Below are 21,940 nucleotides of genomic sequence, written 5' to 3'. Positions count from 1 at the left end.
CTCTAAGAGGCAATATTTCCCCTCTCGCAAGCAGGGAGTCTGAGCCGCTCCACTCCAGCAGCCATTCCATGAACCACTCCAGTGGTGCCTGCAAACTGCTCTGCTGGGGCAGCAAAGAGCCACCAAATGTTCTGAGGGCTGGAGAAAAATGACTTATAGGGAGCTATTGAAAGAGCTCAACCTGCTTAGCTTATCAAAAGAAGATTGAAAGGTGACTTCATTGAAGTCTTGAAGTGCCTTAATGGAGAGAAAGGATTTGGTATTAAAGGGCTCTTGAATTGAGCAGAGAAAGGAATAACAAGACCCAATGGCTGAAAGGTGAAAAGAGACAAATTCGTATTACAAATAAGGCACAAATATTCAACAGTCAGGATGATTCACCACAGGAACAAGCTACCAAGGAAAGTGATGCATTCTCCATCTCTTGATGTCATTTCATGAAGACTAGATGCCTTTCTGGAATGTGTTTGCCCCAAAAGTAGCTATGGTGTCCTACAGGAGGCCTGTGATATGCAGGGGGTCAGATTAGATGCTCTAATGGTCTCTTCTGGCCATAAAGTCGACTAATTTCTGAAAAACTGAGTGTAGCTTTGGGAGCAGCGTCTGATGTTTCCCTGTCTAGCCGGCTTGCTGCCTAGAACGAACGCTCCTTGAGTGGGGTGATCCACAGGGAGTAGCTCAAACCTCCAAAGTGCCTGGCCAGGGGCAGGACATTGGCACAGCAAGGGAGGGGTGTGGCAGTGACATCACAAAGGCCTTTTGCAGGACCTCAGCCTATTGGTCCAAGGCGGTGAGGAGGTGGTGACCTCACAGAGAGATGCTGAGATCAGCCAGGCAGGACAGGGGCGAGGGGCCAGGGAAACCTCAGAGACCCCTGTGGTTTTGCTGCAGCAAGTCTCCTTCTCCGGGTCTCTCTTTGAGGACTGAGAGAGTATTCGGGTTCACGGACGTGAGCGCCAGGAGGAACCTCTTTCGAGTTTTCTCCTTCCCTTTTAGTGATTTTACTAGAAAACAGCCATCCCTGTTTAGAAGGTAAGAGTCTCCTCGGGGTTTGAAACCTGTTCAGTCTGATCCATCTGGTGAGAGTTGAATTTTGGGTGTGGAAAACATGAGCTTAAGGAGGCAGAATGTTATTCTGCACCTGGGATTTTGTCCCTTAGAATCGCTGGGGATATTAGGGTTTGTCCTTTTTGTTTCACCTCTTCCTCCATCCCTCCCTCCCTCCTTTCTCTTCATCTCTTGCTTCCTTTGTCCTTTCTCCTGTTCCCCCCCCAACACCAGGTTTTTTTTCCTCCTGCTAATAACAGCTCACGTTAACTGATCACTGTCGTTATAGTGTGTATGGCAACACCCATTTTTTTCATGTTCTCTGTGTGTGTATATATATATTCCTACTGTATTTTTAACTGCATGCATCCAAGGAAGTGGGTTTTAGCCCACAAAAGCTTATGCTCAAATACATTTGTTAGTCTGTAAGGTGCCACATGTTCTCCTTGTTCTTTTTGCAGATACATTAATGGAGGTTAAGTCCATTAATGGATATCAGCCAGGATGGGTAAGGAATGGTGTCCCTAGCCTATGTTTGTCAGAGGGTGGATGGATGGCAGGAGAGAGATCACTTGATCATTACTTGTTAGGTTCACTCCCTCTGGGGCACCTGGCATTGGCCACTGTTGGCAGATAGGATATGGGGTTGGATGGACTTTTGGTCTGACCCAGTCTGGCCATTCTTATGTTCTTATGAAGGGAGGGGCAGAGCCCTGTGAAAGAGTTTCTGTAGTGTAGTGGGTATCACATTTGCCTAACACGCAAAAGGTCCCTGGTTCAAAACCAGGCAGAAACATGCTGCCTTAATTTTTCCCAGCTCCGAGTGGCCTGTCCCTACTGTTGTAGGAGCAGCAGTGATTTTTATGCTCAAAAGGTCTGTTATACTTTCCCCCCCCCCCTTGCTTTTGTCTCCTCTCCCTCTCTGAATGCCTGTGAAGTGGCTTTCCCCCTCCCACCCTCCTGCAATGCTTGTGGGATGAAGGGGCTGGTTGAACAGCTGGAAGAGCAGAAGAGCTCCTAGGTAGACAAGGTGTCTGGGACTCTCATTAGGCAGCACTCACACACCCAGAGCAGGGACACTGCATGGACACTGGCTGAGGTGGAGTGTGACCCACCAGATGCAGCCAAGTCATCTCCAGTCGCAGGCCATGAGGAGCAGGTCTGTAAAAGGGGAAGGGGCCCTGTGCTCAGGAGTCACTCACAAGCTTGTACCTCCAGTGAATGCCCTTCGCCCCGACCGCCTGGCCAGTGGTTCGCTGTGTTACATTCCATCGTGCCTCGGGAAGACTTACCTTCATCGCACCGTCCATCGTGGCGCTGGGGGACATTTACTTTGTGCAGAATCCTGACATCTCCAGTGCCAGGCCTGTCCTGGGAGCGCGAGTGTGTCCCCCCCCATCTCTTCTTTTGAGCTTCGCTGTTAGTATAATAAACGTGCTGCTTTCTGCCAAACTCTGGGGGGTCATTAGTCCTCCCTACACTTACTAGCTGGCCCAATTTTGGGTAACAGAAGCAACATTGTTTGATCTGTCATTGTACCAAGGGGGGAGATGGTTGTCTATAAAGGAGGGTGAAGGCTAAATGCAGCTGATGAGAATGGGATTTGAACCCATGCGTACAGAGCACAATGGATTAGCAGTCCAGCACCTTAACCACTCGGCCACCTCATCTGAGCTGTTGGTAAATGTAGAGGAGGAGAAATCTAAGGCCGGCAGAGATAGGGACACTAAGGAGTTTCCCAATACTAAGCATAAGCAGGGGCTGAATGAGCTCCCCCCTCACATCTAGTGAGGAGCTGGGGGAAGACTTCAGGAACAGGCCGTGTTTGCACAGACACCCCTACTCTGCCTAGCTATGCAGCATGGTGGGGCCGCTTCCCCAAAATGACCAGTTTGGGATGGTGGTGGGTTACAAATCACTTTAGGATTGAGTGGAATGAAATGTTATTCTCCTTCCTGTACGAGTGAAGGGCAGTGGAACGTACCTAGGCCGTCCTGACGGAGGGGTGGGTGGGTGAGGAATCGCTTTCATTGCACTGCAGAGAAGCGATTGAGGACGTCACCCTAACCCAGTGGGCCCCAAACATTTCACACTGCGCCCTCGTATCCATGGCTGTGGCCCCACGGAAGCCGCGGTCGAGAACCGGGGCTGGGAGTGGGGCCACTGCTTGCTGGGGAGGGGGGTGCGGACAGGGGTAAGGGGGTCGAGGCCGGGCTGGGAGCCAGGGGCCCAGGCTGAGGGTGGGGTTGGGGAAGAGCTGGGACAGAGTGGGGCTGAGTGGGGCTCCCTCTCTGCCCTCCATGGGGGCTGGCTCAGGCCCTGAGGTGCCCCCATCAATCTTCCTCTGTGTCCCCCTAGGAGTCACGCCCCACATTTTGGGGACCACTGACCCCTACTCGCTAAGCAAGGGCTAGTGATGCCAAAGCCCAGGGAAAGGGAGAACAAGTGCGGGGGCCCCAGCACCGGAACCATGACCCCCCCCACGTCTGTGTGTGGCTCCGCCCCCTTCCACCCACGGCCCCATCCACTGTCACCTCTGTTCCACCCCTTCCCCCACTGGCCCCACCCGGTCACTCCTTTACCCCTGCCCCGCTGCGGCCCCGAGACCAGAGACGCTCTGTGCCCCTGCTGCAGCCCCCGGGCCGTAGCAGGGAGTGGGAGCTCCTCCAGCCCTGGGGCTGACATGGGGGAGACTTTCCCAGGGGGGCCCAATTTGGCCAGGGCCCCTAGTCATGGGCCCCACTGTCCCCTTGGCGACGCAAGGTTTGGGGAGGCTGAGCCCCCCCGAGCCTCCATTACGAGCCGCCCAGGCCGGCCTTAGGGGTGGGGCCCCCGGCAGCCGCCCAGGGCTCCAGGGGGTCAAAGGGCACCGTGTGGCCGTGCAAAGGTGCTCACTGCTCTCCCCTGCCCCAATGCTCCTCCGTGGCCCCACAGAGGCTGGGGGGAGCGAGGAGCAACACTATGTGCTCCCTGCGTCCTGGTCACTTTCCCCACCTGGGCTGGGCTGTGAGGGGAGCATCAGAAGCTGCTCTCTGCCCTCCTGACGCAGCCCAGCTGAGGAAAGTGACCTGGATGCAGGAGCTCGGATGATGTCCCTTCTCGCCCCTGCCCCTGCTAGACAAGGCTGCCGTGTGGTGTCTCCATGGCTGCACTTTCAGTGATGCAGGTTTCTCTCTCCCATTGTTCCAGGGGCATCCTACTAGATTGCCAGCTGCTTTTCAACTGCAGTGTGAAGACTGTGTGTGTGTTGGGGAAGAGTGAGTGTGTTGAGCTAGGTAGGAGCAGATCATTATTATCCCTACTTGAAAGAGGGAGAAGCTACATGTGAGAAAGGAGAATTGACTTGTCTGAGGTCACACAGCCAGTCAGTGGCTGAGTTGGGAATAGGACCCAAGAGCCCTGATTTTCAAACTAACCATCGGATCTTGAATTTCAGACATTGAATGACCTGAATAAAGCGCTCTGGTGAGCTCCAGACCAACAACAGTGCACAGGAATTATTCAGCAAGTATTTGAGAACTGCAATGTTAGAGAGAATCATGAACTGCTCAGAGACCATTAATGCAGAGAAGCAGCAAAATCCATCAAACATAGAACTGGTTCTGACTTATTTCCTTGGTCTTAAAAGAGAACAAGGACCTGAGTCTCCTCCCTGTCAATGACCCCCTGCTCAGCCAATCAGGGTAGAGACTGAGGATAGGCGGCTGAGGGTTCTCACCAGAGAGCCCAAAGGATGGCCCAGCTCACTGATGGGGATCACTGCCCGAGCATTATTTCAGCCCCACATTTTTGTGTGGACCTCCCACAGTGGGAGCTGTAGAGCCTTCCCCCGCAACACACACACACACACACACACACACACACACACACACCTACCTCCCTCCTGGTGTTGGGAGGGGAACAGGAGAAAGGACAAAAGAAGCAAGAGATAAAGAGAAAGGAAGGAGGGATGGAGGAAAAGGTGAAACAAAAAGGACAAACCCCAATGTCCCCAGTGATTCTAAGGGACAAAATCCCAGGTGTGGAATAAAATTCTGCCTCCTTAAGCTCATGTTTTCCATGCCTAGAATTCAACTGTCAACAGATGGATCAGACTGAACAGGTTTCAAACCTCCAGGAGGCTCTTACCTTCTAAACAGGGTCGGCTGTTTTCTAGTAAAATCACTAAAAGGGAAAGAGAAAACTCGAAAGAGGTTCCTCCTGGCACTCACGTCCGTGAACCCGAATACTCTCTCAGTCCTCAGAGAGACCTGGAGAAGGAGACTTGCTGAAGCAAAGCCACAGGGGTCTCTGAGGTTTCCCTGGCCCCTCGCCCCTGTCCTGCCTGGCTGATGTCAGCATCTCTCTGTGAGGTCACCACCTCCCCACCCCCTTGGACCAATAGTCTGAGGTCCTGCAAAAGGCCTTTGTGATGTGACTGCCACACCCCTCCCTTGCTGGGCTAATGTCCTGCCCCTGGCCAGGCCCTTTGGAGGTTTGAGCTACTCCCTGTGGATCACCCCACTCAAGGAGCGTTCATTCTAGGCAGCAAGCCGGCTAGACAGGGAAACATCAGACGCTGCTCCCAATGCTACACTCAGTTTTTCAGAAATTACTCGACTTTATGGCCAGAAGAGACCATTAGAGCATCTAATCTGACCCCCTGCATATCACAGGCCTCCTGTATGACACAATAGCTACTTTTGAGGCAAACACATTCCAGAAAGGCATCTAGTCCTCATTAAATGACATCAGGAGATGAAGAATCCACCACTTTCCTTGGTAGCTTGTTCCTGTGGTGAATCATCCTCGCTGTTGAATTTTTGTGCCTTAGTTGTAATATGAATGTCTCTTTTCACCTTCCAGCCACTGGGTCTTCTTATGCCTTTCTCTGCTAGATTAAAGACCCTTAAATAGCCAATCTTTTCTCTCCATTAAGGCACTTCAATGAAGTCACCTTTCAATCTTCTTTTGATCAGCTAATCAGGTTGAGCTCTTTCAATAGCTCACTAGAAGGCATTTTTTCCAGCCTTCAGAACGTCTTTGCTGCCCGAGCTCCAATTTCACAACATCTTTTTCAAATGAGGACACCAAAACTGGAGGCAGTATTCCAGTATCAGTCTCACTGATGCTGTGTCACCTCTTGTGACATTATTGACATCATCTGTAACTGTATAGATCACCATTGCAACCACTGTTCTATATTTGCAGCCAATATTTCAGAGAAGTGGTCGTGTAAGGGGTCTATGGAGAGGTTCTGATTGGCTGATTATCATGATGCTATCTCTAGATGTGTATCATTTTTTTGTAGTTGACATTATGAATATTGGCTCTATGCTGCCTGTATTTCAAACTTGTGCTCTGCTTCAGGGAATGATCCCTTTGTTTAATTGATGAAAACATAAACTAGACACTTAGAGGATTGGAACTGATTTCAGCTGATGGACAGGTTTGCTAGGTTTTTATGCATTTGGACAGCAAAATGTTGAGTGTTCACATTCATTTCAAGCATCCTCGTATGGTGGAGCTCCTGAACATAATGGAGAATGGAAATGAATTTTTTTTCTTTTCTTTAAGAGGGCACCTTGGTTTGAACCAAGGACCACTTGAGCTGCAATCAAACACTCTACCACTGAGCTATATCTCCATTACAACAGGAGTATGGAATCGTGGTCTCCAGGACTTTGAAGGACAGACCCTGCTTCATCGAGCTCCTTTGCCATTCCCAGACCACAGGTGGTTTTAAAAATGGGGTTTGATTAAACTTCTTGAATGTGGTAAACACCACAGCTTGCACCCCCACTGATATAGCTTCTCCCCATGACAGAGCTGCCACCTCCTGGGGAAGTGGATTGACTACACCAACAGGAAAACTCTCCCCCCTCAGCATGGAGCAGTGGTTCTCAAGCTGTGGGTCAGGACTGCAAAGTGGGTCATGACCCTGTTTTAATGGGGTCACCAGGGCTGGTATTAGACTTGTTGGGTCCTGGGGCTGAAGCCAAAAGTCTGAGCCCCCCCCCAGGAGCTGAATCTGTCAGGCTTTGCCCTCCCCCCACTGGGGCTCAGTCTTTGGCACTCCTCCCCCCCCCCGAGTGGAGGGCTTGGTCCCTCTTTCCAGGGCTACGTATTAAGTTATTTTGGCAGAAGGAGGTTGCAGTGAAAGGACGTTTGAGAAACCCTGGCACAGAGCATCTCCATTACTGAGCTGCAGCAGCCTAGACTCACTGTTTGAAACATTGACCTGGCCTTAGCCTCTGAATATGTCTAGGCTTGGCTCCCTGTGGCACTATTGTGAGCAGACCCTGACAGTACAGCCATGGAGACACCACATACCAGCTTTGCCTAGTTGGCAAGGATCAAACCTTCACAGAAAGACACCCATGGTTTTCTAGCCCAGCTAACTAAGGCCTCAGCCAAAACCACTTAACACAGGGCCTTTCTACACTCTGGTTCTGTTCTCACTGAAGGGTCATTACAAATTGCTCAGACCAGGTTCCCCAGCACACTCACTGCTGTGCAGCTCTGTACGTGTGGCCATGGCTGAACAGCCAGAGTTCCTGCCCATTTCCCTACTGGCTGGAGCATGATGAGGGTGTGTTTGTGGTTAATGATGTTGCTGTAGATTGTCTATTCCCTGCCTTGGCAATTCAGACAGTCCCTTTCCCGTTGTATTGCCAGCACCTCTGGGAGTCCAATAACAGAGGCAGGTTTTCTCTGGGCATTGAGATTTTTGCGGGCGTTGGTGGCTCCTTTCTTTCCTCACCCTGGAGAAACTCAGCTTTTTATTCCATCCTTGATGACTCATGGAATAACAACAGCAGCATGAAGAGGAGAGTGAATATCTCACTGCCAGGGGGAAGGTGGATGCATTCCCTCTGTCTGACCATTGCCATTGCAGGAGAGAAGGTTTCAGTGGAATCGCATGCCCTGGCTCAGACAATAGACACAAGGAGGTTTTGCTGTTCATGGATCTGTGCAAAGGAAATTGTGTGTCTGTGTGAAAATGAGGAGGGATATGAAATGCCCACGTGGTGGTGCCTAAGGCAAAAGGGAACCCTAGAGGATTAGAACAGGATAAGTTCTCAAGCAACATGTTTCTTACTTTGCCCATCTGTTAGTTTTGATGATTATCGATGGAAAGATTTTGCCATTGGGTTCTGCGTTTACACAGAAATTGACATTTACCAACAAATACGTAATTCTTCCAAGCCTGCCTAGTCTGCTGGTGGTGAGTTTAGAGGGACACACTCACTCTTCCCAGCCCCCATGCCAGGCCTGTGCTCTCCAGAATGTCAACTTACCACAGAGCTGGGATCCTTCCCTCATCTCCCCCCAGACCACTGCCCCACCCCCACTTCTGGGGTCCCCTTCCAACACTGTCCAACTCCCCTGCTGGCAGGATCCCTTCCCATTCCTTTCATTTCCTGCCTCCCCTCTGAGCAAAAGCTGTGTATTGTTCCCACACTGGGCATTAAACCCAGGCCACCTGGGTGAAAACCAGGAATCCGAATCACAAGACCATATGGGACTTGTATAATCAATAGCACATTTACACATTCACACCTAATAATTCAAAGTAGCCATTCAAAAAACCTTCAAAAGGGAAACAATAAAAACCTTTAATAGAGAAATTGCAGAGTTACAATTGATTTGCAAACTTAACACCATTAATTTGAGCTTGAATAAGGACTGGGAGTAGCTGGTTCACAACAAAAGCCATTTTTCCCTCTCTTGGTATTGACACCTCCCCATCAATTATGGGGAGAGGACCACATCCACCCTGACTGAATTAGCCTTCAACACTGGTTCTCCCCTTGTACGGTAACTCCCGTCACTTCATGTTCCAATCTATATTTATGCCTCTATCTGCAATTTTCACTCCATGCATCTGAAGAAGTGGGCTTTTTACCCACGAACGCTTATGCCCAAATAAATCTGTTAGTCCTTAAGGTGCCACTGGACTCCTCATTGCTTTTAATTCTAAGCTGATCTTAACCCTTTCAGTACCCTTACAAACGTAGATGTTTCTCACCACGGGCTGGCTGGTGGCTTTTCAGCCAGGCTCTCCCCTTTCATCAGCGCTTCAGTTGCTGGTGTGGGGGTGTCTGTAGATGTAGGTGGCAGAGAGAGATAAAGCCTGGCAAATGTCTCTCCTTTTATCATGTCCTTTCTTCCCTCATGGCTTTGCCCCCCTTCCCCCTTCAGAGTCAGGTGAGCATCACTGCGTCTCTCCAAGCAAGTCTGAGCAATTCCCCTGGGGTGTCCTCATGCAGGTGAGTCATTGCATTGTAGCTCCCTTGCTGGACAATGGCTGTTGATGGGTTGTTTGACACCCTGTCCGGGTGTTGGTTACTTTCCTTGCTGTTGCCACTGGGGAGCTAATATTTGGCTGACTCCCCCACCTTACAGCACAGTGACAACCACACTGCACAATTCTCATAACTTCATATGCATGAATGGTCTACATCTATGGGTAGAGAAGTGACTTTCAGCAGATCATATCCTTTCCCTGATACCTTACAAGTCATGCTCTATATGATGATATGAAAATGAGGATTATGGGAGTTACAGCCGCTCCCCCAAAGGTATAGAATGTCACACTGAGATTCTATTTTCCTTTGTTCTGTAACAGCATTACAGAGATCCAGTGACTGACCAATGGCATTTCCAAGTGCTAAAATAGCAAGCGATGTCGGTCTGTCATTGGCCATCAGCAACTGAAGATGTGGTTTAATGAGCCGGAGCTCCAAGGCGAGGGTGGCTCTGTCCACTGCCTTCCGTTGCGCTGCTGGGCCCCAAGTCCGTGGTGGCCAATAAGTGACGCTGGGAGAAGAGAGTGGGGTGGCAAGTGGTGGCAGGACTTTTGCCACCAGGGTCTAGCTGCCCAACTTCCTCCTGGTACTGCTGGCCCCCCGTCGCCTTCAGGTAACCCAGGAACTAAGGCAGGAATAGGGCGAGGAAGCAAGTAAAGCCGAGCAAGGAAGGCAAAAGTGAATCTTGTCTTCATGGGCTGCTCGCAATGGGCCACTCGCAATGACGTCCTTTTTCTGTGCCACAGCTGACAACAACATCCCAGACAGAAAAGCAGGAGGCCAAAAAGAAACCGAGCAGCTGCTGAAGTAGTTCAGTTGGGAGCATGCTAGACTAACAGGCTCTTCTATCCCCCTTTGTGCACGGGTGGGATGTTTTCTGAAAGTGCAGCAGTGCCTTTAACTGCCACGAGTCCCTCATTTCAGGCTATGCAGCAGGAAAAGGCAGCATGGGCTTCTGCACCGAGTTGGCCCACCTGACCTTTCATTCTTCTCTTGCTCTTTGTCAGCAAGGGGAAGAAAAAGAAGCTCTCCCTCAAGCTGGAGTCACAAGGGCGACATAAGGACGACTTCCTGAGTCTGGCTCCAGCCCTCTGCTCTGCCAGCTGACCCATTGAAGGGCTGTCACCACTTTCTCCAGGTTTGTCCATCGGTCTGTGCCAGGGTGAGCAACAACCAAGCAGATGGAGTTTTAGTAGTGTAGTGGTTATCATGTTTGCCGAACACGCAAAAGGTCCCTGGTTCAAAACCAGGCAGAAACATGCTGGCTTCCTTTTCCCAGATCCCCTTGCTGTTCAGGAAGACGCTCCTCCTTCTCCTATTGGCCTGTCTCTGGGATAACTCCAACCCCTGCATGACAGAGGGTGCTGACAGCAGTGGAGAAAGCACCTTGGCGTCAGGATGGAGAACCTAGAGGAGTGCGGCGTGTCACCTTTTGGAGGCTTGTGGCTTGGCCTCCTCTGCTGTTGGAGGTTGGCCGGTGGAGGCCGGCTCTTCCTGCTGGCCTCCTCTGCGTGACTTGCCAAAGGAGGAAGTGAGGCAGGAATGGGGCAAAAGAGGAAAGTCGAGCTGAGGAAGGCAGGGCAGAAGCTAAGCGCCTCAGTGCGGCTAAGTGGGGTTAGTAGAGCGTCACCATTCGTTCTGCAAAGCCGGGGGAGGTGCGGTTGGCTGCTGGGAGGCAGAATCCTGTGCCTGCCTCTTGGCTTCCCAGGGGTGGCTCCTTGCAGCCCAGGAGAAGCGGGGTTCTAGGGGGACGGAAAAGCAGCAATGGCGAGGCTGAGTGGGCTCCTTTCTGGCCGAGATGGTGGGCTGTGGAGGGTTTGGGAGTTGCCTGTAAGCCATAAGTGGACTTGGTGCAGTGAAAACCGCTGCTCCATTCTGGCTGACCTGGGGGCACCATTAATGACTTGGGAGTGGGGGCAGGGCACTGGCTGTGAGCAAATGGGATCCAGGAAGCCCCAACCTGCCCCTCCAGGGGCCGAGTCTTCTTCTTCTCTCCTGCCATGGGGAGCCCGGCCTTAAGCCTGCCCAGCATGCACTGCAGCTCGAGCATTAAGCCTTCCTGTGGCATAACCGAACTACGGCCTAGTGTAATCAGGTGTAAAGTTTAGATTGTGAATTTATCTTTAATTTCCATGGTAACTTACTTTGCTCTTTTATGCCTACCACTTATAATCCTTAAAACTCCATCTTTCTGTAGTTAATAAATCTGTTTTATGAAACTGGTGTATTTTGCTTGAAGTTCTTGGGAAATCTCAGCTCCATTACAAGGCTGGTTCATGTACTATTCACAGTGAGGGAGGGGTGGACCCTGCGTAATAAACTCACTATTGTGTCCTACAGGAGGCCTGTGATATGCAGTGGGTCAGATTAGATGCTCTAATGGTCTCTTCTGGCCATAAAGTCGACTAATTTCTGAAAAACTGAGTGTAGCATTGGGAGCAGCGTCTGATGTTTTCCTGTCTAGCCGGCTTGCTGCCTAGAACGAACGCTCCTTGAGTGGGGTGATCCACAGGGAGTAGCTCAAACCTCCAAAGTGCCTGGCCGGGGCAGGACATTGGCACAGCAAGGGAGGGGTGCGTCAGTGACATCACAAAGGCCTTTGGCAGGACCTCAGACTATTGGTCCAAGGTGGTGGGGAGGTGGTGACCTCACAGAGAGATGCTGACATCAGCCAGGCAGGACGGGGCGAGGGGCCAGGGAAACCTCAGAGACCCCTGTGGCTTTGATTCAGCAAGTCTCCTTCTCCAGGTCTCTCTTTGAGGACTGAGAGAGTATTCGGGTTCACAGACGTGAGCGCCAGGAGGAACCTCTTTCGAGTTTTCTCCTTCCCTTTTAGTGATTTTACTAGAAAACAGCCGTCCCTGTTTAGAAGGTAAGAGCCTCCTCGAGGTGTGAAACCTGTTCAGTCTGATCTATCTGGTGACAGGTCACTTCCCTTCTCTGTACCTCGGGCTCCTCCCCATTTACCCAATGGGAACAGGGACAGTTCTCGAACTCTGGGCAGTCGTGAGCCTGAGTGAGATAAGGGGCGATAAAGCCCTGTGTGAAGGAGAAAGGGGAGTTTCACGGTGTTTAGCACCAAGGAATTCTAAAGTTTGCTAAAATGTCTAGTCTGCGGAAACAAGAAATGGTCGGGGCCAAACTTTTTAACCACTGCCTTTCTTAAAGCCGATTCAGGGATGTTTAGGTACCTGGGGTTCTTTGCCAGCAGGAGAGAAGAGGTTCCTGCCTCCATTTTTGTGGCCTTAACAAACCATGTGTTGTGCCCCAGTTCTCGTCTGAGATCCCTGAAAAAGAACATCTTCCCATCCATGAACAAGACAGGACCTATCTTTCAAAGGGGAACAAAGAGACTCCTGGGACGTGCAGACTAGCCAGCCTCACTTCCATAGCTGGAGAGATCCTGGAATACATTCTTAAACACTCAGTTTGTCAGCAGCACCTACAGGATAATTTGGTTCTTAGGACGAGTGAGCATGGATTTGTCAAGCACAAATCATCCCAAACCCAGCCTCTTTCCTTCTTTGGCAGGGTTCTGGGCCTAGTGGAGGTGGGTAAACAGTATGAATGATGATTTGGAAAATGGCGTGGAGAGTATCGTTCTAAAATGTGCAACTGACACCAAGCACTTTGGAGCACAGGACTGGAATTCAAAACGCCTTTAACAAATTGGAGACTTGGTCCTCTTGAGCCAAACCCCATGGCTGGGACCCTCTCTCTAGACTGGGCTGAAGTGAAACCCCAGAGCCAAACACTCCTCCTCCTGGGCAGTGCGCTCTGACCTTGAATGGTCAGATGCTGCTTAGCGCTGTCAGAGCAGCTTTGGCTGGGGGATTCTCCCAGCACTTTCCAATAGCAGGAAGGTACGAAATCCCCATTTGCCTGCTGGGGACGGAGCCCTAGAGTGGGGAGCAACTTGCCCAGAGTCCCGCCGGAAAAGGAAAACAACCAGCAGTGGAACCGATAGGAAACCCAGCAATGGAACCCAGGAGTCCTGGGGATGTGCTAGGGTGACCAGATGTCCCAATTTTATAGGGACAGTCCCAATTTTGGGGTCTTTTTCTTATCTAGGATCCTATTACCCCCCACTCCCTGTCCCGATTTTTCACACTTGCTGTCTGGTCACCCTAGGGTGTGCACATGTGGGGTCCCAGCTGCTCCCTGCCCCCCTCATTGAAGCAGCTGTGCAGGGTTACTGCCCTGGGAACTGCAGGGCACCAGTGGACATGGGGCTGGCTGCAGGCAGGGCAAGGGGTGCGGGGCTGGCTGGAGACAGGGGTGTGTGGGGCTGGCTGGCTTCAGGCAGGGACGCGGGGGGGTGCATCAGGGGTTGGCAGGGCTGGAGACAGAGGAGTGCGGGACTGGCTGGCTTCAGGCAGGGGGGTGCAGCAGGAGTTGGCTGGAGACAGGGCAGGGTGTGCACGGCTGGGGGTGTGTGGGGGCTGGCTGGCTTTGGGCGGGGCCACAGGGGGTGTGGCAGGAGTTAGCTGGAGACAGGGCAGGGGGTGTGGCAGGGGCTGGCTGTGGGCAGGGCAGGGAGGACGTGGCTGGTGCGGGCAGGGCAGAGGGTGCAGGGCTGCAGGCAGGGGCTGGCTGCAGGCAGGGCATGGGGTGCGGGGCTGGCTGGAGGCAGGGGCTGGCTGCAGGGAGGGCAGGGGGTGGAGGGCTGCTGAAAATGTCCTGAGCGGTATTTTAAGGTGAAGATAACACCATGGTTACCAGTTGACTGGCACATCCTGGGTTAAAGAAAGGAAGGGACCTGGAGTTAATAGTCTGAAGTATTTGTGTTACCAATCCTGTCGCTGTCTGACCCCCCTTCAGTGCGGAGCAGGTGTGTACGTTGCTGTGTGGAGCGCACAGACTCCTGCAGAGCAGGGGCAGCTCTTTCCATGGCAGAGAGCCTGGCACTTAGGAGACTTTCTTGACTTGCTGTTTTGAAGCAATTCAGTAAAATAACGGTGGAGCTACAATGTCCGGTCCAAAATTTCAGCCCCCTGGTGCAAAAATGCTATTTTAGGATCTAAACAGGAGGCTTCCAGCGCTAGGACACCTGAGCAGAGAGCTCCGTGGGGGGCATAACAGCTGCTGACTCTGAGGGTCCTGGGCTAAATTCACTTGCAGGTGGAGGTGTTGCGATTTATGTGATCGATAATGAGGAAGGCAAAGATTTAATCGCAGGTATTTTTAGTAAATGTCATGGACAGATCATGGGCAAAAACCAAAAGCTCATTGCCCGTGACCCGGCCATGACTTATACCATAAATACCCCTCATTGAATCATGGGGAGGGAGGCCCAGGGGGTCCGTGGCACCAGCTGTGGGCGCAGGGAATCCGGGGGGCCTGTGGCACCATGTACTGGGGGAGAAGTCCCGGGGACCCACTGCCACTCCAGATGCTGCCAGGTGAGGGGAGCCCAGAGGCCAGCCCTGCTCCGGCCACCTCGGGACAGGTGCCAGGAGCCACTGAGCTGTGGCTGCTCCTGCCACCCTTGGAACCACTGCTCAAGCTGCCCCCAGGCCAGCTGCTGGGGCAGCCACGGAGTCAGCCGCAGTGGCCACTGCGGAAGCCACAGAATCCATGACTTGTGCAGCCTCCGTGACACAGAGGGATCCCTGATAAAGAGACAAACCCCTCCCTGCTGTGACTGCAGTTCCTGGAAGGAAAGAGACGAACAGAAAGTGAAGAGAGAAGGAAACAGAGAGAGTCCCTGTCACCTCTCTCCCCTGCTCCCTCCCCATTGTATTCTGTAACCCCATCTCACTGGGTTCCCTGTGCTGGTGCCATGGGGGTGACTCTAGAGTTCTGGGGATTTGCGGGGAGGGGAAGGGGGCTCTTCACTTCTCAGCATTTCACACAAATTTGTCTTTGGGCTGAAGTTTCTCCTGTGAGGTCTCTCAGTCAGAGCTGTACCCCACCCCCTTCAGTGCGGGTGTGTGTAAATTGCAGAGCAGGCAGAGAAGTCGCCCATAAAGGGTCATATTGATCTGGTGACTGGCTCTGACCTGGGTCACACGTCCTCTGACACACGCTCATGTGCAGAACATGGGAGCTCTGGCTGTTCCTAACTGCTGTAGACTGTGAGTTCCTGGGAAAGGGCAGGGGAGAGGGAGCAAGAGGAGAAAGGCAGAGACATTGGAGATGAGGAATTGGGGGGAGAAGAAGGAGAGACAATAAATGATTGAAGCAGAAGAGGTGTCCCAACTCCATCTTGCTCATCACAGGTGTTCAGAGAGACAGGTAGTTGCAGGTTTTCCAGTGTCAAGTCTGAACTTTGATTCTAACAATGTGCATTGAAATATCAAGGGGATCGCCCCATACCTGATCTCTTCCCTCCTCCCCTTTTTTGTATTAATTTTTATTTTTATGTGTTTGGCTTAACCGTGATCATCTCTTTCCCCACCTGTATTGCAATTTGGGGGTTATTTTTATTTTGCCTCCCTTTTGTTCATGTCATTATAATTGTAACAGCAAAGGAATCTGTAGAAGTAAAAACTGACTCAAAACTTCATTTCCCCATCATGCCGGAACATCCTACAAACAGCTCACGGAGCTGGAATCATAACACACAAGGCCAGGGGATGGGAGATGCAGGTTTCCAAGAGTTCTGTCTTTCTCAGATGACACATTCCAGCCCCTTGTGTGCCTCCATCCTGTATGACCTGCTGGACTTCGACACATTTATTGTCCCATTCTATAGATAATGTGATTGTAACACAGTGTGACTGAAATTAAACCACTTCCAGATGAGGAAACAACAAAAGAGAAAAGCCATTGTTGCATTAGCTGGGAATCAAACCCAGATCAACTGTTTGGAAAGCACCTACACACACCACTATACCACCAATGCATCTGGCAGGAGTAGCTTTCCTGCAGGCTCTGTTTGCTGGCAAAGGGGGTGACACATGACCACAGAGTTAGTGAGTAGGGTGGATGGGCTGGAAGCTGCCTGACAGCTGGGAGCAGAGTTACCATCCCAGATTGACTGAAAGGGGGCAAAGGTGAAAACAGATCTCACTGGGAGCTGGCCCCACACCTGCCCTGCCCCTAGGAGAGGGGAACTGAAGCTCAACTTCAATCACAGAAAAATCTTCCCTGAGAAGGAAGGGGACAGCTTGTTTTAAAGACCAGGTTTGTGTTTGTTCCTGCTACATATGGAGGGGCTGGGTAGTGCTGATTCCAGCCCCCAGACTCTGGGAGGATAAGGAACAAATTCAGGCTGCCAGTGACCTGCAGGAGGGAGATGATCTTTTGACAGTGACGGACGCCTGGTCCTAAAGGCCTTTGTCTGCCCCCTTCCAGTGACTGTTTGGTACAGGAATGCAGCCCCCACTCCTGGGTCTCTCCTGGGGAAATAATGTTTCTGTGCAAAACACCAAAGCTTTTAACAGAAAGGAAGAAAAGGAAATGGCCACATGATGGGACTAGGACATAAGGAATGAAACACAAGATCCTTCTCCATGTGCATTGACTTTTAACCTTGTTTGTGGTGGTTTTGTATCCATGTTGGTTCCAGGGGTCCCCTGGGGCGCTGGGCATTGGCCACTTTCGGGAGAGTGGGCTAGATGAACTGGTCTGACTCAGTGTGGCTGTTCTTATGTTCTAACTGCTGGTTATGGAAGAGACGACCTTCCAGGCTACACAGAACTGAAGAAGGGTGTGGGGTTAGCTCCACAGCTTGTCTCTTTCACCAACAGAGGTTGGTCCTCTGCAGGCTTTTACCCTCACCCGCCTTGTCTCTCTTGGACTCTGAAAAGTGCTTTCTCTCCACTCCCCTTGGAGAGACGTTAAGTTTCCCTTTGGGCAACTATCAGGCTGAAGCAATTGTATTGATTGTGACACTAGAATTGAAGATTTAATATTATAAATAAATGAGTCTAAACCTGAGGTTCTGGTTTTCACATTGGTTTTTCTAACTCAGTTCCCAATGCTCTTCTAGAAAGGCCTCCAGGCTGCCTGCCCCGCCCAGCAAAAGTGGCAAGGAGAAAGCCCACACTGCTGCTCTTTCACGTAGTTGAAGGCTGCTATCAAACCCCCCTCACTCAGTCAGTCCCCAGCCTGTGGCAGTGCATAGGATTCTTCCGTCCTAAGTGCAGGACTCTGCACTTCTCCTTGTTGAACCTCCTCAGATTTCTTTTGGCCCAATCCTCCAGTTTGTCTAGGTCGCTCTGGACCCAAATCCTGTCCTCCAGTGTTTGGATTTTTTACATGCTTTCAGAGGGCTGGTCTACACTGAGGGGGAATCGATCTAAGATACACAACTTCAGCTACGTGAATCGCCCCTGTCGACTCCGCTGCTGCCGTTCACACTGGTGGAGTTCGAGTCGACGAGAGCACTTTCGGGGATCGATATATCACATCTAGATGAGATGTGATATATCGATCCCCGAGAAATCGATCGCTACCCGCTGATACGGTGGGTAGTTTAGATGTACCCACAAAGTGAAAAGCACATGTTCCATGATTTCATAGGGCAGAGTTTTGTGCTATTGGGAGCTTTCCCTGTGTGAATTTGACAGGTGGATCAACACAGAGACACATTATGACCCTTCTCAGGGTGCTGAGGGCTGAGAGTCTCCTTGTTGCCACCTGTCACTAGGAAGAGGGAGTTTTTCATTTGGATGTTAGTGACCAAACTCACCAGCCTGCTGGAACTCAGGCACCCTCCTCTGAGCTACAGCAGCCACCTTAACCCCTGAGTTCCTTCAATGTGTCCCACTCTGGGGTCCAGCCTGAATCACCAGATACTCGGTGAAATCCCAGATCCTCTCTTCCCGAAGTATCCCAGGTTACTAGTTGTTACTGTGGACCATTGGCTACTGTATCTCACACAGCACCTGAGTACAGTTTTCAAACAAGCAAAAAATTTATTTAACAACAGATAGAGATTTAAACAAACAAACATGAGTGATGGAAACCAACTGTTACCACTAAACAAAGGCAGAAAATGATAGAATAGAAAGGCCAGCACAAAAACAGAGAGAGGAACAATAAGATATTAAAAAGGACAATGGTTGGAACACTCCATTTCTCTCAGTCTTTGGATTGATGGGTACTAGAGCTGTAGCTACAGTTGAGGAACCAGGGTAAATTAAATCAAATTAACTTTTCAAGATTAGCCATCATTTCCTGTACGACTAACAAAACACAAAAACAAGACAACTTTCAGTTTTCCAAAATAATTCAGATTATCACACAGTCTCTTACTCTTTAACCAATAACTTCACCTATAATTTCATTTTAATTCGTAACAACAATACATTCAAAGATCAGAAATTCTTGTCATATATGTTAGTTTTCTTTTAATCCCCATTGCCAACAACTGAACCCTGGTTCTCATTGTGGTTTGTCCCAACGTAGGTCCCAACCACTTCTGTGAGTTCATATATCTCAGGATCTTCTGCCATATGTGTTGGTAGAAGGGGTCTTCTATGTCGGAATGTTTGCATCATGGAGAAAAATACCTCTCTTTTCACACTTTTTAATCTTTTGAAGTAGGAGGTGTAGCAATGAATGAAGCCAAGTCAGTCAGTCTGTTCCGGTGGAGTGCCCCGAACGGGGATTTCCACGTCTATATATTATAATTGGTTACATAAATCATCCTATTATACGCATGTACTAACACAAGCCAGCTCCTCGCCCCCTCTCCTGATTGGTGCTTTATGCACTGCGTACTCCAGTGGTAAACACCTGGTCAGCGCTCTATCAGTGTGTCTCCTGACTGGAAGTGTGGGGGGGTGGGAACCACTTCAGCCGCTCTAAATGTTGGGGGCGGTTTTCCTACCCCCTTAGTGCTTAAGAAGTGTAACGTTCCTACATCCCCTCCTTTTCTGTTTTGTCAACCCGTGCCTGGTCCGCATGTTTCATGATTCTATGGGCATACATGACGGCCTGGAATGTAGGCAGGGGTTTGCGCCAACAGGGTGTAAAACACATCCTAATTATATTAGGAATACACTGAGCAAAGCAACAAAAACCAATCAAGCAGGCGATAACAATCAAAGCATATTGCAAAACAATTCGAGCCCATCCCATGGATGGCAGCCAGAAAGATGTACTTAGCCCAACTGAAAAGGCTGACATTGGCATTACAATCTAATCTCATGGGGATTGAGCTTTGCCGGCGTCGGGTGCGGGTCTCATTAGTTTGGGAGCCGGTCAACATTGACCTCGTGGGGAGTATCAACGTGAGCCTGCTTAGGCAGCATTGAGCTTCTGAAATGTTGGCCGGAATATAATTAAAGGTCCTCTGACCACATGTAGAAAATCAACCCTCCGGTAACAAGATGTGCCCGTAATTGCTGGACACATTTTGAAAGTGTATACAGTTCCATCCCGGGGTACCCACCTGCAAACATCCTTTTGGGGGCTTGTGATGTGTGCAATTAACCATCCGTACACAGGTCAAACTGGCATAATTGGCTACCCATGGGGTAAAAAGGGACAAGGCACTCGCGGGTTTCACATAAGTGGCCTGACCCCATAGGCTCATGGAAGAATATCGAATCTCGGTGGCATTAATATAATTAACATCCCTATTGCATCTGCAGCATCGCCTGGCGCCTTGCATACTGGGACCAGGCAGGTGCCCAACAGGCCATGCATCTCAGGGGCCTGCTGTAAACAAAAGGAAGATTGATTGGCAAGGACCGCAAATCGAACTCATATATTATAACGCATGCGGCTATGCAATTCGGGTTCGGCCCCAGCCGGTAACACATAAAAACAACACAACAATATGGTAAAGGAATTAGCAATCAAACAGGCAAAAATAGCAGCAGTAAAATTTTCAGGGGTAGGCTCAGCCTTGTTATTCTCCAGCATTTGCTGAGCCTGCTGCGCCAGTCGCTTCACCTGCCCCCAGGTAACCCTCGGTGCCATCTTTGTGGCTCGGCACACTGGAAAGGTCTCGGTTAGGTTCAGATTGAAGTTGGGTATCGGGTTCTTGAGGCTTTGATTCCACGTCATCGTGCCACGGTCGCACATTTTTGGCAGGGACCCACAACGGACCTGTGGAAGTAAGCACAGCGGCATGCCCTCGTCCCCAGGTTATCAATGGAACGGGGCCATACCAAGTAGGGTCCGGGCTCTGCCTATATTTGACAGATGGGCATGGGAGCGGGGTTTCCGTCTTAAAATGTCATTCAGTGGCTATAAAATTCTGAAAGATATTTAAAGTATTTAGAATAAACAATACTATCGCTAATTAATTTTGCTTGGCGCCCAGGGATGGCCCATCATCCCCCACTGTTTTATTTTGCTTTATTAGGTACTCTTTTGTGCAAAAATCCGCAAACCTGTGAAAAATGTAGGCGGGGCCATTATCGGTTTTTATCTGTCGGGGGGGGTGGCCCATTAAGGCCACCGCAGCAAAAATGTGATTAAGTACATATTTGGCCTATTCGCCCCATTGGGGGGTGGCCCAAATATAATGAAAGTAGGTATCAATGGTAACATGTAAATATTTCCAGGGAAAAAAGGGGGGATAAAGCGTGACATCCATTTGCCAAATTTGATTGAATTGAAGATCACGGGGATTAACACCCAATTCGGGACTGGCACAATAATTACAGGTTTGGACAATAGGTTGGGCCTGAATTAAAGGGATCATAAAATGCTTCGCCAAAATTTTTGGATTTCAATGAATTAAGGCTTGACTATCAATGTTTTCGAAAATTAACAGAATGTGTTATCTTGAGTTATCTGAAATAAGATAAAGTAACAACACCGACTTCAATCAAGGACACCGCTTCAGCTAAGACTTGGCGAACAGCCAAGAAAAAGGGAGGGCTTGGCGAACAGCCAAAAAAAGCAGCTATGAGTGCAGCAGAACTCGGCCAGGCACTAACAAAATGTGTTAGCCAAAAAGGGAAGGGAAGAATCACCATCTGGGCCCACAAGTCCCCTTGGTGCAGCTGTTTTGGCATATGAGCCCAAATCTAAACATAAATTCTTCCTACATAATCACTATCTATTACCCTGGGGACTATCTGAATGCCATATTTTCCGGCATGGCAACGAGGGAGGATTAGCCCCATAGTGCCCGGGGGCAGGGGTCCCAAAAATTGGGTAAGAACCGCCACCACCTCCCCGGGAAAAGTGAGCTCCCTATCTTTGGGACAAAAAGAAATTATAAAAAAAAAATCTTTAAGATCTATTATCATAAGCTGATAATCATATGGGATAAAATTGGGATTTGGGGTTCCACACTGCAGGGGTCCCATGGGTTGAATGCCTGCATTAATCTCTCTAAAATCATGGAGCATTCGCCATTTACCAGATTTTTCTTGACAACAAAACTGGCGAATTCCAGGGCTAGTGGATTTTTCCACATGGCCCGCCTGGTATTGGTCCTCACATAAGTGACACAATGCAACAAACTTCTCCTGGGGCAGTGGCCACTGTTCCACCCACTCAGGGGTACTGGTTAGCCACACAAGGGGAAGGGAAATAAACTCAATCATGAATGGTAAAATGTGAACAGAATGAGTTAACTGAAAAAAACTGAAAATATGGCACTGGCCTCAATCAAGGACACCACTAGCTGCTAAAACTTGGCGGACAGCCAAGAGAAAGGGGACTTAACTACACCCAAGCAAAGCGGC

The 21,940-nt window shown here is 50.1% G+C and overlaps 1 protein-coding gene and 2 non-coding genes across 3 annotated transcripts in view; 1 reads left to right on the top strand and 2 right to left on the bottom strand.

The window, feature by feature from the left end:
• The window catches only part of LOC120381632 (zinc finger protein 850-like), a gene marked incomplete at its 5' end in the record, with an annotated part of 181,823 nt that overhangs the window by 56,729 nt on the left and 103,154 nt on the right, over positions 1-21,940 (bottom strand). The gene's annotated exons all lie outside the window — the stretch shown is intronic.
• On the top strand, positions 1,771-1,843 carry TRNAV-AAC. The gene has a single exon. It is a non-coding gene; the product is annotated as a tRNA-Val (tRNA).
• TRNAS-GCU lies at positions 2,636-2,717 on the bottom strand. The gene has a single exon. It is a non-coding gene; the product is annotated as a tRNA-Ser (tRNA).

Source organism: Mauremys reevesii, linkage group 14 (genome assembly GCF_016161935.1).
Source record: "Mauremys reevesii isolate NIE-2019 linkage group 14, ASM1616193v1, whole genome shotgun sequence".
NCBI classification, from domain to species: Eukaryota; Metazoa; Chordata; order Testudines; family Geoemydidae; genus Mauremys; species Mauremys reevesii.
Note: the sequence above shows the minus strand (reverse complement) of the source record. Positions and strands in the feature narration are given on the sequence as shown.